The sequence below is a fragment of the Sus scrofa genome, chromosome 15 (assembly GCF_054392235.1).
Source record: "Sus scrofa isolate SSC_HxYL_T2T_F1_AM1 chromosome 15, Sscrofa_HxYL_maternal_Yorkshire_Landrace_v2.0, whole genome shotgun sequence".
In the NCBI taxonomy this organism is placed as follows: Eukaryota; Metazoa; Chordata; class Mammalia; order Artiodactyla; family Suidae; genus Sus; species Sus scrofa.
In genome coordinates this window covers 19906656-19922096 of record NC_139397.1, presented here as the reverse complement: position 1 = coordinate 19922096, position 15441 = coordinate 19906656, and positions in this window count along the sequence as shown.

The window sequence follows — 15441 nt, the reverse complement described above, 5'->3', positions numbered from 1 at the left end:
ACTTGGACATTTAAAATTGTTCAATAGTTGATATTAAGTGTCATAAACTGTAAGTGTATGTGAGACAGGAGTGAGGTAGAGAACTTAGGAAAGGAAATATAAAATTTAAACTATCTCAAAGTTACTATTCAAAATGGTCAATATTTGGAGGTCTACTTCTATAAATGTATTAATTAAATAGGATTCATCAGCTAAGTCAACTTTCAGCTACTTCCTGTAAGACAGAAGTTGGACATGGTTTATGCTCTTAGGATACCTGAATTTCTCCTGTTCCATTTTTATATAATCTTTCAGAGAAAATAGTATCAGTCAAAACTCCTGTATGTTTCATACCAAATCCTGTGGTTGAGGGAATTCTGTTTACTGATAGCTGTGTAGAAAATAAAACCAAACTAAAAGTAAGACCCAAGAGATATTTTTGGTTCTTGGTTAAGTTACAGTTCTTATTTAAGATTTTTTGGCGTTGCAGGTACTATGAGATTAGATCCAGTGGTCAGAACTTTTGATTTTAGGAAGATTTTTTTTTCGCTCAAGATTATTTACTATTTTCTTCTTCTCAGGTAATAGATTTGCACTAAAACACATGAGTTTAAACCCTGCTAAGTATGTATGTGATGTGTGTGTGGAAGTAGAGGATAGGATGAGGCTATAGAAGTCTGTGTAAGTACATGTAAAATACATCAATTCCATATATTGTGCTAAGAAATCACCATTGAATCATATTACATATTTCCTGTCTCACAATCTGGGAAACTAAAATCTAAGGCTACATAGCCAGTAAATGACAGGGCTAGAATTCCAAACCACAAAATCTTTATACATTCAACTTCTTTGGTCCTAGTTTATCTCAATAGTTATTTAATGTGATAGTTATGTCTCAATATAATTTAACAACATACTTGGCAGTTACAAATTATTTGTGACTCATCTCTCCCACATGTTTGAATTTGTTTCAGTTACTTAACGACTTTTTTTCAACATGAATTGTCTCTAAGTTGAAAGTTATTTTATAGGCTTCGATTGCTGCTCTTCAAAAACATGTGCAGAATCAGAAAATGTGAGTAAATATATTGAAAATATTTCCAAACTGTGATGCCCCTTCCTTCACAGGGTCTCTTGGCAATTCAAATGACTTTCTTACAGTTAACATCGTTTCTCTACCAAAGAAAGTTCTCAATTCATGATTCATTTATATTACAATTCATAAATTTGTAGATAACCTGACAACTATCTTGAGGTCTTCAGAGTTTCTATGTCTTTTAGGAACTGATAAGAAACACTAATATCCCATTTTTAGAAAGTAATCTTTGTGTTACAGGTGTTGAATATATGTATGTGTTTGGTGTGTTGAAAATTCAGCAAGTATACACTAAATGACAGTATTTTCTATACTTATAATATACTTCAGAAATATTGTTTAAAAGTTTAAAAGGTCTAGAGGTTCCGTCGTGGCGCAGAAGAAATGAATCCAACCAGGAACCATGAGGTTGTGGGTTGATCCCTGACCTCGCTCAGTGAGTCAAGGATCCGGTGTTGCCGTGAGCTGTGGTGTAGGTTGCAGACGCGGCTCAGATCTGGCATTACTGTGGCTCTGGCGTAGGCCGGCAGCAACAGCTCCAATTAGACTCCTAGTCTGGGAACCTCCATTTGTCCGAGGTGTGGCCCTAAAAAGACAAAAGACAGGAAAAAAAAAAAAAAGTTTAAAAGATCATTTACTTTGCTAAAAAGAAGTCGTCTTAGGGCTATTTCTAACAATACTTCGCCCACTACTTTTTTTTTTCCCTTTTTTATACCATTTGCTTTTATAACCTATGAAACTAGACACTCAGAAATCTGTTTTACCACAGTGACTGCTGAACTAGGATATCTGAAAATTATTTTAAAGTGAATGAGAAAGATGTGTTTTCAGGTAGTATTGTTATCACTCACTTTATTTTAAATAAGGATTAAAAATTTTTACATTTATATTTTAGGTGGACTAACTCTACGTATAAAAATTAAATGTGGTGGGAGTTCCCGTGGTAGTGCAGTGGTTAACGAATCCGACTAGGAACCGTGAGGTTGGGGTTCGATCCCTGGCCTTGCTCAGTGGGTTAAGGATCTGGCGTTGCCGTGAGCTGTGGTATAGGTCACAGACGGCTCAGGTCCTGTGTTTCTGTGGCTCTGGTGTAGGCTGGCGGCTACAGCTTTGATTCGACCCCTAGCCTGGGAACCTCCATATGCCTTGGAAGTGGCCCTAGAAAAGACAAAAAAAAAAAAAAAAAATTGAATGTGGTAAGGCTCATCAGTGTTGTTCTGAGGTCTCCTTCAGGTGGATCCCAAGTTTTGATGTTCTTGTACTTCAGGAACTGTATACTGTACTAATATACCTCAGATGCTTACTAAATAAATATAGCTGTGCTGATTTTATTTCATATAACAGAATGTAGAAAAAATCTCTGCAGTTTGCTACACTAAGGAAGTTCTTTCATTTGCATTCATCCCCTTGTATCACATGAAGTACTTGGTATGGGATGACTGAGATATCTGGCTACCTAGGGAATATTGCAGAGTTTAAAAATAAAACTGTATAAACACTCCAGAGAGTAAACTTTATCTTGGCTTTATCTTTTTCCTTTGTTCTTTAACTGTTTTGAGTTAGGCTTTGTCTTGAAGATTGCACTAGTCAGAAAGTATGCATATATGTGTTTTTAATGATATAAATAGCCTACATAATGTGGTCATGGGTTTTAGAGTTTCTTTTTGGAAAGAAGAAAAATTGATTTGAAACAAGCTATAAATGAAACCATAGATCTAAATTCAGTATCTGGAATTTTTATTTATGGTTACACTTTTCTTGGCAATGTGGTATTAATAACAGCTTCATTAACAATGTAGTTTTGTTTTAACATTAAATTAGTTTCAACAGCTCCCAATAGTTCTATTAGTTTGTAGCATTAACATTCCAAACAATAAAGCCTATACAAATAGAAGAGAAATCATCCAAATCATTGAGATTTTAGTATTTCATTTTATAGGAAAAAAAAAAAGCAGATCCCTCAAATTACTAAACTGCTTTTATCTAAAGCACTAGTTGATTCAGACTGTAATTTAGAAGTTTCACATATGATTAGAAGCTGAAGAGAAAGTTAGAATGTGACACCTAGTTCAGTTTGGGTGTGTCAGTATAATTTCTGAACCATGTGCTATCCTTAAAGTAATAACAATGAAATTTATAGCAACTAACTTCCAATTGTGATTTTCTTTTATTAATTTAATTATTTCTGATGCATATGTAAAAATTTCTGAAATTTTTCAGACCCCTGCACTTTAATATAAATCTCAAAATAACTGTTTTTTGGAATTCTCATAGGCTTGAAAAAGATTGGTCAGCAGAAAGGCTTGAGACAATGGGCTGTTCATATTCTTAGAGGTCATGTTTATCAGATATATTTAACATATCAAATGGTAAATTGCAATAAATATAATTGGTAAAATTAAGCCATGGATTATCAGGTTATATTTTATTACACCTTTTTTCCAATTCCCAAATCATGTGTTATTCCTGCATTTATACATTCGAGGCTTTCAAGTTAATGACTGCAGGTGGCATGATTGTTCCAAAGGTATTGAGCCTCATTTGAATCTCTGCAACATCAGATACTTTATGCAAACAACAAAAAGAACATCACCTGTTTCATTTTCATTGGGCTTGTATCCCTCATAATGTACAGAAAAGGATCTTGCTGAGCTTTCTAAATTGCTACGAAGGTTGCTGAAGAGATGACCATGTGCTACGTCAGAGAATTTGGAATCAGGGATACCTGGCCTTATCTGCTCTAAAATTTTGGCAACCTAAAAACTTTGATATTCTCAAAAATGGGGCTGATGACATGTGGCTTTTCAAAGTTTTTATAAAGTTTAGAGAAAATGTTATTTTCAGTGGCTGAAAAATGTAGAGGATGCTCTATTTTTCATTACTGTGCCATTTAATTATTTAAATTAACACAATTCAGGGCTATTAAGAGCTTCAAAAATAAAACATAGAAATAAAGTCATTTTGGTTAAATAAGGGGCAGTTTTGCAAATGAAGTATGACTTCTAGAGAGCAAAATTTCAAAAGCATCATATAAAATAGTATTTTTAATATTGATATATTTACCATATTTCTAGTTTAAAATAGCAAAGCCAAAAGTTATATATAACCTTAATTAAACTTTATATGCTCAAGTCAGTTATTTAAAAAACATATGGTTAGTCTTTAACATTGTTTGAATTTTTTATTGTATGAAAATTTAGTTTTTATTTGCATACACACTAAAATTCAGGTATATGGTATTTTTAATTTTTTTAATTTTAAGGGAATGATTCTCAATATCTATATTCTCTATTTTATTTTTCAAAATTGGCATCCAAAGGAAAAATCAATATTTTTAATGTATTAAACCATCTTGTTAAAAAAATATAATAACCTTTATTTCTTAAAGAAGCTTTTAGCCTTGTTTTTAAAGAAGAGAAGGGTTAGGTTCTTAATTGAGGTTTATATGAAACAAGATGTTATTTAAAGACATTTACATGCATCGTAAAAGAAAAAATTAGGGGATGATACTTGAAATATGACTTAAAATTAGGGATAAGCGTTCTATAGGTTGATACGCACTAGTCTGATTTTTTATTTTTTTAAAGATGTTCAACTTGCGGAGTTCCTGTCGTGGCTGAGTGGTAAACGAATCCAACTAGGGACCATGAGGTTGCGGGTTCCATCCCTGGCCTCACTCAGTGGGTTAAGGATCAGATGTTGCTGTGAGCTGTGGTGTAGGTCGCAGATGTGGCTCAAATCCTGCTTTGCTGTGGCTCTGGCATAGGCCGGGGGCTACAGCTCCAATTAGACCCCTAGCCTGGGAACCTCCATATGCTGCGAGTGCATCCCTAGAAAAAACACAACAAAACAAAAATGTTCAACTTGCACCAGCAATGTTCTAGGTCTGGTGTCAGTAAAAATACCTTACCTTATGGTAGCATAAAATAAGGGAGAATAATATATAAGGAAAATAATTTGCATTATTTAAAAGATAAAATTAAAGTCTTTATGTGTGAACAGATTATGAGAGTAAATTGAGAGAGCAAGTTTGTTTTTAAAAATTTAAACAAAATTAAATAAAGCTTTCCTGATAATGGAGGTGAGTCAGTCATACAATAATTTGTGAAATAAGTGAGTGTTTTTGGTTTTCTTTTTTGTAATTTTCTTTTTATTGACGTAAGTATGACATTATCCATTGTGTTTTACTATTTTTATTTTTCAATTTAAATTTAATTCTTGTATTGCAGTACACGACTTACCATGTTGTGTTACTTTTAGTTTTATAGCAATCTGATTCAATTATACATATGAATATGTATATTCTTTTTCATATTTTTTCCCATATCGGTCATCACAGAATATTGGGCAGAGTTCCTTGTGCTGTACAGCAGGTCCCTGTTTACCATCCATTCTATATACAATAGTGTTCATACGCCAACTCCAAACCCCCAATTCATCCCTCCGCAACCTGTCCTCTTTGGTAACTATAAGTTTGTTTTTGAAGTCTGAGTGTGCTGCTGTTTTGTAAATAAGTTCATTTCTTTTTTTTTTTTTTTTTTTTTTTTTTTAGATTTCACACATAAGGGATATCATATAATATTTGTTTTTCTCTGACTTAATTCACTTAGAATGATAATCTCTAGGTTTATCCAGGTTGCTGAAAATAGTATTATTTCATTTTTTCGCATAGCTGAGTAATATTCCATTACATATGTATCACAGCTTCTTTATCCAATCCTTTGCTGATGAACATTTTTGTTGCTTCCATATCATGGCTATTGTAAACAGTGCTGCTATGAACATAGAGGTGCATGTGTCTATTCAAATTATGATTTTTCCCTAAATATATGCCCAGGAGTGGAATTGCTGGGTCATATGGTAGTTCTATTTTTAGCTTTTTGAGGAACCTCTATAATGTCCTCCATAGTCGTTGTACCAATTTACATTCCCGTAGGAAGGTTAACTTTTCTCCATACCCTCTCCAGCATTTATTGTTCTTAGACCTTTTGATGATGGCCATTCTGACTGGTGTGAGGTGATACCTCATTGTAATTTTGATTTGCATGTCTCTAGTAATTAGTGAGAATCTTTTCTTTTCTTTTTCTTTTTGTCTTTTTGCCATTTCTTGGGCTGCTGCTGCGGCATATGGAGGTTCCAAGGCTAGGGGTCCAATTGGAGCTGTAGCCACGGGCCTACACCACAGCCATAGCAATGTGGGATCTGAGAAGTGTCTGCAACCTACACCACAGCTCGTGGCAATGCCAGATCCTTAACCCACTGAACAAGGGATCGAACCTGCCAACCTCATGCATGGTTCCTAGTCAGATTTGTTAACCACTGAGCCATGCTGGGAACTCCTCATGTATTTTTTGATTATCTGTATGTCTTTGGTGAAATATTCTGCCTGTTGTTGATTGGATTGTTTGTTTTTTGATATTGAGCAGCATAAACCCGTTTGCTTATTTTGTTTTCACTTTCATTACTCTAGGAGGTGGATCAAAAAATATTGCTGTGGTTTATGTCAAAGAGTGTTCTCCCTAAGTCTTCCTCTAATAAGTATAGTATTAGAGTATCCAAGTATTATAGTATTATAGTATCCAATTTTTCATTTAGGTCTTTAATCCATTTTGAGTTTATTTTTGTGTATGGTGTAAGAGAATGTTCTAATCTGTTATTTTACATGTTGCTGTCCAGTTTTCCCAGCACCACTTATTGAAAAGACCTCCATTGCATATTCTTGCTTCCTTTGACCTAGATTAGTTGATCATAGGTGCACACATTTATTTTTGGGCTTTCTACCCTGTTCCATTAATCTATATTTCTGTTTCTGTGCCAGTACTATACTGTCTTGATGACTGTAGCTTTGTAGTATAGGCTGAAGTCAGGGAGCCTGATTCTTCCAGTTCTGTTTTTCTTTCTTGGGATTGCTTTGGCTATTTGGGTTCTTTTGTGTTTCCACACAAATTTTAAAATTTTTTGTTCTCATTCTGTGAAAAATATCATTGGTTGTTTGGTAGGGATTGCACTGAATCTGTAGTTTGCTGTGAAGAGCATAGTCATTTTGACAATATTTATTCTTCTAGTCCTAGAACAGAGTATATCTTTCATCAGTTTGTGTCATCTTCAATTTCTTTAATCAGCATCTTACAGTTTTCAGAGTATAGATCATTTGCCTTCTTGGGCAGGCTTATTCCTAAGGTATTTTATTATTTTTGATTCAGTGGTAAATGGGCTTGTTTCAATTCTCTTTCTGATCTTTTGTTGTTAGTGTATATGAATACCAGAGATATCTGTGTATTTTGTATCCTGCAACTTTACCCAATTCATAAATAAGCTGTAGTAGTTTACTGATAGCATATTTAGGATTTTCTATGAATGACATAATCTCATATGCAAATAGTGACAGTTTTACTATTTTCCAATTTGACTCCTTTTGTTTATTTCTCTTCTCTGATTGCAATGGATAGGATTTCCAAAGCTATAGTAAAATGGATGGGAATTCCAAAGCTAGAATAAAAGTGGTGAGAGTGGACATCTTTGTCTTGTTTCTGATCTGGTGGGAATTCTTATAGCTTGTCACCATTCAGAATGATGTGAGATATGGGTTTGTCTTTTATGGCCTGTATTCTGTTGAGATAGCTTCCCTCCATGCCCATTTTCTAGAGGTTTTTATTTTTATCATAAATGGGAGTGATATTTTGTCAAAAGCTCTTTCTGCATCTACTGAGATATTATAAAGGTTTGTATTCTTCGATTTGTTAGTGTGGTGTATCACATTGATTGATTTGTGGATATTGAAAAATCCTTGTATCCCTGGGATAAATCCCACTTCATCATGGTGTATGACCCTTTTATTGTTGGTACTGGATTTATTGTATTTTGTTGAGAATCTTTGCATCTATATTTATCAGCAATATTGGTCAGTAATTTTCTTTTTTTTAGTGGTATCTTTGTCTAGTTTTGGTATTAGGGTCATGGTGGCCTCATAAAATGAATTTGGGAGTGTTTGATCTTCTGCAATTTTTTGGAATAATTTTATAAAGATAGGTGTTAACTCTCCTCTAAACATTTGATAGAATTCTCCTGTGAAGCCATCAGTCTTGGATCTTTATGTATTGGAAAGTTTTAAATCAGAATTTCAGGTTCAGTCCTTGTAATTGGTCTATTCATATTTTCTATTTCTTTCTTGGTCAGGCTTGGAATTTTGGACCTGTCTAAGAATTTGTCCATTTCCTCTAAGTTGTCCATTTAATTGGCATATTGTTGCTTGTAGTAGTATCTTAGGATCCTTTGTATTTATGTGATGTTTCATTTTTATTTTTATTGATTTGAGCCCACTCATTTTTTTCATGATGAACCTGGCTAAAATTTTATCAATTTTGCTGATCTTTTCAAAGAAATAGGTTTTTGTTTCATTGATCTTTTCCATTGTCCTCTTTGTGTCTATTTCATTTTTTTCGGATCTGATCTTAATTATTTGTTTCCTTCTTGTAACTTTGGATTTTGTTTGTCCTTCTTTCTCTAATTGCTTTAGGTGTAATATTAGGTTGTTTATTTGAGATTTTTCTTGTTTCCTGAAGTAAGCTTACATCCCTATAAACTTCCCTCTTACAACAGCTTTTGGTATATGCTATAGGTTTTGGATTGTTGTGTTTTCATTTTCAGTTGTCTCTAGGTATTTATTTCCTCTTTGATTTCTTCTGTGATCCTTTGGTTGTTTAGAAACATAGTGTTAACTTCCCTGTGTTTGTGTTCTTTTTAGTTTTGTTTGTTTTGTAGTTAATTTCTAATCTCAAAGCATTGTGATCAGAAAAAATGCTTGATAGGATTTCAGTTTTATGAAATTTACCAACAGCTTGATTTTTGGCCCAGGATATGCTCTATCTTGGATAATGTTTCATTTGCACTTAAGAAGAATGTTTATTCTACTTTCAGGTGGAGTGTTCTATAAATATCACTTAAGTCCATTTGGTATAATGTGTCATTTAAGGACTGTCTTTTCCTTATAGATTTTCTGTCTAGATGATCTGTCTATTTATGTAAGTGGGATTTTTAAGTCCCCCACTATTATTGTGTTACTGTTGATTTCTGCTTTTAAGGCTGTTATCAGTTGCTTTATATATTGAGGTGCTCCTATGTTGGATATATATTTATAATTATTATATCCTCTTCTTGATTGATACCTTGATCATAATGTAATGTCATTTATTCTTATAAATGTCTTTACTTAAGTCTATTTTTTTTTTTCTGATATGAGTATTGCTACTCCAACTTTCTTTTGATTTCAATTTACATGGAATACCATTCTCCATCTCCTCATTTTCAGTCTGTATGTTTTCCTAGATCTGAAGTTGCTCTCTTGTAGATAGTGGTCTTGTTTTTGTATCCATTCAGCCAGTCCATATGTTTTGGTTGGAGCATGTGGTAATAGATTTACTTTTAAAGTAATTTTATATATATATATATATATACATATATATATATATATATATGCACACACATATATATATGTATATATATATAGACACACACATATATATATGTATATACATAGCCATTTTGTTAACTATTTGGATGTGGTTTTTTAGGTCTTTTTTCTTTGTTTACTCTTTTGTTCTCTTGGAATTGATGACTATCTTTAGTGTTGTTTTTGGATTATTTTGTCTTTTATGTGTGTGTATCTATTGTAAATTTTTGGTTTGTAGTTATTATGAGGTTTGATCCAGTAGTCTATAAATGTATTAAGCTGCTGGTCTCTTAATTTCAAATCCATTTCCAATATCTTGCATTTGTACTCCCCCTTTCTCCAATTGCTGGGTTTGATATAATATTTGTGTGTAAATGATTTCCTACTTTGACTATATGTCTACCTTTGCCTCTATATCTCTAGGATACCCACCAAGACCCACAGGTAATCTGGCCCAAAAGCTTATGGAGTCTCTGCTTTGCCTCAGGATTCAGTGCATGTGAAAACTTGTGTGTGCATTTTCTAGAAGTGGAGTCTCTGCTTCCCCTAGTCCTTTGGAGCTCCTGCACTCAAGCCCAGCTGGCCTTCAAAGCCAAATGCTCTGGAGGCAGCTCCTCCTGATGCCAGAGCCCCAGGCTAGGTGGCCTGCCTCAGGGATCAAAAATCTCACCCCTCTAGGAGAACTTCCATGATATAATTATTTTCCAGTTGTTATTTGTCCATCTGGTGGGTATAGGATTTGGTTATATCACAAAAGTGCCCTTCCTAACTGTCTCATTTTGGCTTCTTTGTCTTTACTTGTAAAATAACATTTTTTGGTAGGCTCTAGCCTTTTTTGTTTTGAATGGTGGTTCAGCGTTTAGTTGTGATTTTTTGTGTTTTCATGAGAAGAGCTAAGCTCAAGTCCTTCTACTCTACCCCCTTATCTCCAGTCCTATCTGGTACATGTTACCTTAAGGCATTTTCTGGTTCTAATATGTCTCAGGGCTCAGAACATAAGCAGAAAGTAAGATATCAGGGAAGGCATATACAATGGCATATGCAATCCAAAGGAATATACAAGTCTGGGGGGGAACAAAAGTTAAAAAAAAGTAGGTAACATTAATATGGTCAATAAATAATAGACAAGATGAGGAATGTAACCAGAAACTTTAAATGTAAATTATATAGTTAAAGTAAAAATTTAGAACCAAAAATTAAATTTCATCAGATAGCCTTACCATATAGAGGATTAGTTACTAGCAATTTAGATAATTATGTCCAGAAGCAAACATAGGAGACCTTCTGAAAAATATAGCAAAGTCTTTAAAACAGTTATAGGACTTTGAGAAATCACACACACACACACACACACACACACACACACACGAATTCAAAAAAAGGAAAGAGAGTGAAGGGGCAACATCAAGTTTTGTAAAGGTAATGGCACTTACAGCTTCAGATTAACATGTAAAGATCTTGGAAATTATCATTTCCTTCTACAAGAGAAAATGTGAAAAAAAAAGAAAAAGAAAAAGAAAACCAATGAATTTTCTTAGATCCAGCAAACAACTGAGATCACAGGGCAAAATGCCACCTCAAAATCTGGAGAGACAGGTGAATAAAGAGAATCAGATCCAAGATTATATCAGTTTACCTGGGGTGGAAGTCACTAGAGCTATAAACTGATAGGAACATTTAAGTAATAACTTTAACAAATTGTTGAAGTCAAAGTGTTGACCAGTGTGAGAGTGATGAAATCTTATGACTGCAGTATTATAGAGACTCCCATACTTTTATTGATTTTATCTCCTGGAAATCAACCAGGTTCGCACAAGCAAAGGGCCAAGTGAAAAGTGTTCTTATTTCTGGCAAAGAGAGAAGGAGTTGAACCATTTTCAAATACAGCCAGTGCATCCTCCATAGCAAAGGACCATTGAGAAAGGGAGAATACTTTTTTTAAAAAAAATAGCTGATCCAACATCAGAGAAGGGAAATTACCTGATTCTAGTCTCCTCAAGCCTTTTATCACCTAAGGAGAGACCAAATCTTAGAAATACCTATTAAGGTGATAACCCAAGGACACAGGCCCACTAAAGAACTGAGAATTAATCATAGGATTATAAAACACTTCCCCTCACACCTGAAGCACATCAACTGTGCTTCAGTAGAGTGTGAATTACAACTAAAAAAGGCTGAAGGCACCCACTCTATTTAAAGAGATTTAATGGAAATCCTAGGACAAGAAGGGAAAAGAAAAAAACTATAATAGGGAATGATATTGAAACCTCAGACAAGTACCTGCTATAAATAATAAATAAAGCTCAACTCTTAGGCATATTAACATAAAAGTTCATGCTAAAGTCCTATGGACTTCAGTTCCTAGTGAGTTTACAACATGGTCAGCTTTCAAGAAAAAATTATGACATGTCAAAAATCAGAAGACACAGTCTTAAGAGACAAAGCAGGCATCAGAATTGTCTTAGACATGGCACAGTGGTGGAATTATTAAGTATGATTAATTATGATTACTATTACAAACATTGATGAAAAAGGTAAATTGTATGCAAGAACAGAATGGGGTGATATAAACAGAAAGATGGAAATCCCAAGGGAAAAAATGAAATGCTAGACATCCAAAACACTTTCACAGAAATTAAGAATACTCTTGATGGGCTCATCAGTAAGCTGAACATGGAAAGACACAGTGAGTTTTAACACAGGTCAATAGGAAATTCCTAAAATATAATATATACTGAATAAAAACAGAATAGTTTCTATAGGAATTATCTATGAGACAATTTCAAAAAGTATTACATGTATATTTGAAAAAATAGAAGATAAAAAAGCAAAAGAAATATTTAAAATAAAAATGGCCAGGAATGTCCCAATATTAGCAGTGGACAACAACCGCAGCTCCAGAAAGCTCAGTGAATCCCAAGCGCAGTAAATACCAGAACGGGTACACCTGGGTATATTATTGAAAATCAAAGATAAAGAGAAAAGCTGAAATCAGCTAGAGTAAGGAATAAAGATGAAAATTACTTAAACCAGAATACAGATAAAAATTACATTGCATTACAAGAAGTTTTTCTGAGAGAAGAGAAATGATATAGGTTGAAAACTCAGATCTGCACATAGAAAGGAAATGGAGGAAAAATGAAGGTAAGTAATTTATTTAATTGTATTTTTCTTAATTGATCTAAAAGGTAGCTGCTTAAAGTAAGAATAATAACAATGGATAACAGTTAAAAGAGTAACTGAAATGAATGACAGAGACTTTATAACCTATGGAATGAAGGAACTGGTAATATTCTGTTACCAAGAATCTCCATCATCCATGAAGCAGTATAGTGTTATCTGATTGAAAATCTAAAATAGTTTCAAATGTATAATGCAAATTCTAGGTCAACCTGTAAATACATTTTAAAGGAAGTATAATAGATATGCTAAGGGAGGAGAAAAAAAATGGTATCATGAAAAATGCACAATTAAAACCAGAAAAGGCAAAAGAGAAGGAGGAGGAGGATAAGTGAAGGAGGTAGAGAAGAGGAAGAAGGGAATAAGATGAGAGGATAGGATCAAAGAACATAGAACAAGTGCAGTAAATGCAAAAAATTATGAACATTAACCCAACTACATATATTGATGATTTTTTTTTCTTGCCACATTTGCAGCATGTGGAAATTCCCAGGCCAGGGGTCAAACCTGTGCCACAGCAGCAACCCAAGCCACCTCAGTGACAATACTGGTTCCTTAACCTGCTGAGTCACCAGGGAATTCCTTGATGTCACTCTTAATGGGAATAGCCTATATAACAATTAAAGACTATTAAAAAAGAATTTCATATTTGCCTTTTTCTTACAGACTTCACTTAGTATGAATAACTCTAGGCCCAGCCCTCTTGCCACAAATGGCATCATTTCATTCTCTTTCGTGGCTGAGTAATATTCCATTGTATAATATGTACCATTATTCCTCTGTCAATGTACATTTTTGTAGATTCCATGTCTCAGCTATTGTAAATAGTGCCACAGTGAACACTGGAGTGCACATATATTTTTGAATTACTCTTTTTTCTTTCTTTTTTTTATTTATTTTTTCCCACTGTACAGCAAGGGGATCAAGTTATCCTTACATGTATACATTTTTTTTCCCCCACCCTTTGTTCTGTTGCAACATGAGTATCTAGACATAGTTCTCAATGCTACTCAGCAGGATCTCCTTGTAAATCTATTTTAAGTTGTATCTGATAACCCCAAGCTCCCGATCCCTCCCACTCCCTCCCTCTCCCATTGGGCAGCCACAAGTCTATTTTCCAAATCAATGATTTTCTTTTCTGAGGAGATGTTCATTTGTGCTGGATATTAGATTCCAGTTATAAGTGATATCATATGGTATTTGTCTTTGTCTTTCTGGCTCACTTCACTCAGTATGAGAATCTGTAGTTCCATCCATGTTGCAGCAAATGGCATTATGTCATTCTTTTTTATGGCTGAGTAGTATTCCATTGTGTATATATAACACATCTTCCGAATCCAATCATCTGTCGATGGACATTTGGGTTGTTTCCATGTCCTGGCTATTGTGAATAGGGCTGCAATGAACATGCGGGTGCATGTGTCTCTTTTAAGTAGAGTTTTGTCCGGATAGATGCCCAAGAGTGGGATTGCAGGGTCATATGGAAGTTCTATGTATAGATTTCTAAGGTATCTCCAAACTGTTCTCCATAGTGGCTGTACCAGTTTACATTCCCACCAGCAGTGCAGGAGGGTTCCCTTTTCTCCACAGCCCCTCCAGCACTTGTTATTAGTGGATTTATTAATGATGGCCATTCTGACTGGTGTGAGGTGGTATCTCATGGTAGTTTTGATTTGCATTTCTCTTATAATCAGCGATGTTGAGCATTTTTTCATGTGTTTGCTGGCCATCTGTATATCTTCCCTGGAGAACAGTCTATTGAGGTCTTTTGCCCATTTTTCTATTAATTGATTGGCTTTTTTGCTGTTGAGTTGTATAAGTTGCTTATATTGAATTACTCTTTTTTCCAGATATATGCCCAGGAGTATGATTGCTGGGTCATATGGTAGTTCTATTTTTAGTTTTCTGAGGAACTTCCATACTGTTTTCCATTGTGGTTATACCAATTTACATTCTAACTAAGAATGTAGTAGGGTTGGCTTTTCTCTACATTCTCTCCAGCATTTATTGTTTGTAGACTTTTTAAAGATGGCCATTCTGACTGGTGTGAAATGATACCTCATTGTAGTTTTGATTTGAATTTCTCTAATATTTAGTGATTTTGAGCAACTTTTCATATGCTTTGTGGCCATCTGTCTTCTTTGGAGAAAAAGACTATTATGTTTATTTTTTGATTGGAGATTTTTTTTAATATAGAGCTATGTGGGATATGTATGGGGAACCTAATAAAAATGATACAAAATAATATTTACAAAATAGAAACAGACCACAGATTTTGACATCCAATTATGGTTACAAAAGAGGAAATGTTGGAGGGGTAAGTTAGAATTTGGGGGTTAACATATACATAGTACTATATATAAATTAGATAACTAACAAGGACCTTCTTATAGCATAGGGAAATCTACTCAATATTCTGTAATAACCCATATGGTAAAAAATTTGAAAAAGAATAGCTATTTGTGTATGTGTAACCCATTCACTTTGCTGTACACTTAAAACACAACAGAATAAGTCAAATACACTCTAATAAAATTTTTAAAAAATTAAATGACTTGGTTTAAAAAAAGAATTTCAGAGTATATATAATAAGCTCCAACTATATGCTACATATAAGAAAACCATTTTTTTTTTTTTCTTTTTAGGGCTGTGCTTAATGGCTTATGGAAGTTTCCAGGCCAGGAGTCAAATTGAAGCTGCAGCTCCCAGCCTACACTATAGCTACAGGAACACC